Source organism: Symsagittifera roscoffensis, chromosome 6 (assembly GCF_963678635.1).
Source record: "Symsagittifera roscoffensis chromosome 6, txSymRosc1.1, whole genome shotgun sequence".
In the NCBI taxonomy this organism is placed as follows: Eukaryota; Metazoa; Xenacoelomorpha; order Acoela; family Convolutidae; genus Symsagittifera; species Symsagittifera roscoffensis.
In genome coordinates, this window is record NC_087067.1 from 1,120,605 (window position 1) to 1,124,225 (window position 3,621).

Consider the following 3,621-nt stretch of genomic DNA (forward strand, 5'->3'; position numbering starts at 1 on the left):
AAGCGGGCTGGCCGCCCGATTTAATTTTGGAACGTTGGAGACCAGAATTCTGCGGGATGTGTTCATTGTGAACATAAACAATGGAGAGGCCCAAAATGAGCTATGCCGATCGACTAAGACACCAGAGGAGGTGTACCGTATTGCACTTTCATACGAACGTGGATACAAATATGCTAAATCATACGGATCGGCAACCGAGGGAGCAACAACTAGTGGCAACACGGGTGGAAATGGAGCGTTTCAGATCAAAACGGAACCGGTGGCAACAATCCGAGGATGATACCAAAACAATCGACAGCGCGGCCGTGGATCGTTCAGAGGACAAGCAGAGATGAGAAGGGGAGTTTCTAGAAGATGCTATAATTGTGACCAACCCAACTTTACTCCGGAACACCTTACGGAATGTCCAGCCAAAAATGCGACGTATAATTTCTGCCGCAAGACGGGACATTACGAGAGAACTTGTCGGGGAAAGCGGATTAATCGGGGAAGACCGGCAGTGGGACTAATCCGAAATCAGGAGGATATGGAAGCTAGTGAAATAGGCGACGCTGAGGATACTTATTCGCAACATGAGAATTCAGTTGGCTGGGTTAACACACCGGTAAAGAAGCAACGATCGTGGGATTCGGACAGCTCAGGAGATAATGTTGTCATGGCTATCAAATCTCGGAGAGAGACTGAAATGAAAGTGGCCGGCGCTCGACTACCAATTAAGGTAAATGGGAAGCAAACGAATGTCTGGATAGATAGTGGATCACCGATTTCAATATTTACCATTGGAGAACTAAAACGGACGTTGGGCACCGCAGGCGTGAACGTGAAGGCGCCAGCACCGGAGGACGACAAATTCAGAGATTACGGAAACAATCCTTTACGGCTATTAGGAACGATGAACGTCTCGTTAGAAACGAAGGGATGGGTGACTAACGCGAATATCAGAGTAATCGTAGGAAGCAGACCGTCGATTATTGGGAGAGAACTGATGCCAAATCTGGGATTGCAGATAGTTCAGAAGGCACCGGAGGAGAACGTGATGTCGGTGCAGGGAGAACAACTTGAGGCCGAAGCAACAGAGGAGGAGGACTCATTAGACCCCTGGCAGATTTATTTCAGTAAGCAATTTAAAAACCTTTTTACCAGAGTCGGGAAAATAAATTAAGAATTATAAAGTGCATGCGGATTTTTTCGAAACTTTAACGCCGATTCAACAAAAAGGACGGAGAGTTCCCATCACATTGCACGATAAGGTCGATAAGGAAATCAATAAAATTTTTCACACAAGATTGCTCGTATCAAGGCAAAACCTTGAACTTTCCGACTGTTTTATAAGTTCTATGATGCAGCGTTCGCTTTATAAGATTTGATGAACTTTTCAAACAAAAATGATTTTCTTTAAACTTGAAACTTTTTTGAAAAATTAAACCATATAAAGAAAAACGCGATGCTCCTAGTAACATACAAAGTATGGCAAATAGTCTGCTTCAGCCATCTTGAAATGATTTCAAAGACGGATTAAATCTCCGCTGACGCGTTACTAGCGCAAAATATATCGCGCAAGAATTGTCCCAAATTGGCCACAACGGCAATTTTTAAAGCACCACAACTGTACCAAAAATTACAGAAAAATATCTCTCAAAATCTGATCTCAGGACAACAATACATTTCAGATAAAAAAAAACTTATGTCAAAAATTGCTAGTTAGAAAGTCGAATTTTTTCTGAAGAAAAAAAATCACGCTGAGCACAAATATTCTGTCAAAAATCTCTTCTTTGGTAACCAAACCGACAAAATTAGTAGAAAATTTAGATTGCAACAAAAACAGGTCCCGACTGGAAGTGTAAAACAAAGCATTTTTCGTCTCAACAGAGCTTATTACCACTGAGCGGAAGAAAAAAATGGGAAATCTGAAAAAAATGTATCTTTGTCGAGATTTATTTCAAAAGGATTTTTTAAGCAAGGTAAGCTAATTGAATGCCAATTGACCCTTGCAACAGCACTCTAAAGCGGTAAGAGAGCCGACAAAACCTGAGCAGATAGACGCAGAATCAAAAAACTTTAAGCCATAAAAAACTTAAAAATCCTAACAAAAATTGTTTCAATCCAACAAGAAATAGATAACAACCTTCGTATGATCATTAAACTACTCAAAATGAGGCCGCTGAGCTTAAGTAACCTTAATCAACAACTCCTTCCAACTCAAACAAAAGAAAAAAAAACAAAAAAAAACTAAAAAACTGAAATATTGAAATCGAAGTTGTTAAATAGATAACAACCAATTTTTTTTTACAAAATGATCAATACTGGTATTAAAAAATCCAGAAGTATCAAAAATTGAACTTGTCTGTTAGGTCACAAAAAAACCAATTCACCATTTTTAGTCAGCTCTAAAAAAGAGACCATCACTATTGTTAGTCATCCTTAAACAAATATATAAAAGGAAAAGTAGTCTACCACACGATTACAACAACCTTGCTTATCGCAAGTAGTCATCTATCTACTTAAATTAGACTAGAGGGCATTGAAACAACACAAAGTGTTGAGAAAGTTATTGAAAACTATCCAACAAAATGCTCAAAAAGTCATCAACTCCAGTTCACGCAACGACAGTCAGAATTGAAAACAGCATGACGCTCAACAAGTAGCAGAGAAACATGGTTATAACTGGAACAAAAAGAACGAACAAAAAACCAGAAAAGGGAATTTTTCTCAATTTTAAAATTTGTTTGAAATTTTCTAAAGTGAGTCATCATGAGAATGATTTTGAGAGTTCAAAAACTTATCCACTTTCGTCAATCTCAACGATAACACCAAGCGTTTTTAGGCAAAAAAACATTGAGTCAACAGGCGACAAAATTTAAACCGACACCCATTAAGCTGAAAATCAACAATTACTTTAAAAAACATTATAGGAAAAATAGTTTCTACCGGCCACGTAGTATACACCGAAGCTATATAGGTAGTTCAAGTCAACAACCATGAAGTCTTCAAATTATCAGCAAAAACAAAATCAAAATTCTATAATTGTACATACAATTGTCAGACTTCTAGGTTTTTGTTTACCAAGTTAAGTGTTGGTAGCCAGTAGTTAAAACAAGCTTTCAAGCAATTGAGCATGTCAGCAGCACAGCAGTTTAAAAGGTTTGAAAGGTTTAAAAAAAAGTTTAAAAGTTTTTTTTTGTTTTCAGCAATCTTTTGTTTGAAAAAACTATGTTTTCCGATTCATAGGTCGAAATTTATAGTTTTATTCATTTTGTCATATTAATCAAAACCAGCACGGTAATACTATTTGATAAAATCTGGAAATTAACGTCTTCAAAAAATAGTTTAAAATGACTTTGGGAGCTCTCTACAAAATCCTTGCTTTGAACTTTTAAAACTCAAAGTAATAATTATTGTGTATTTTTTGAGAAGGGGTTTTTGAAAGCAAACCACAAGTTCTTTGCCCTCAAAATCAGCAACTTTTGGCCAACAGGAAAGTATTTCTGAAAGAATTTGAGGTTGGTTGGCCAAAAAATATGTCAAAAAAGACCCTTAGTCTAAAGAAGAGATGGTATTGAGGAAGGAAATGGCGTGCACCTCTCTTCCTTTCTTCTAATGCTCCCTAATAATAAAACAGCA

The 3,621-nt window shown here is 37.4% G+C and overlaps 1 protein-coding gene across 1 annotated transcript in view; it reads left to right on the forward strand.

The window, feature by feature from the left end:
* Positions 1–3,621, forward strand: part of LOC134848877 (uncharacterized) — a 572,430-nt gene that overhangs the window by 40,556 nt on the left and 528,253 nt on the right. The gene's annotated exons all lie outside the window — the stretch shown is intronic.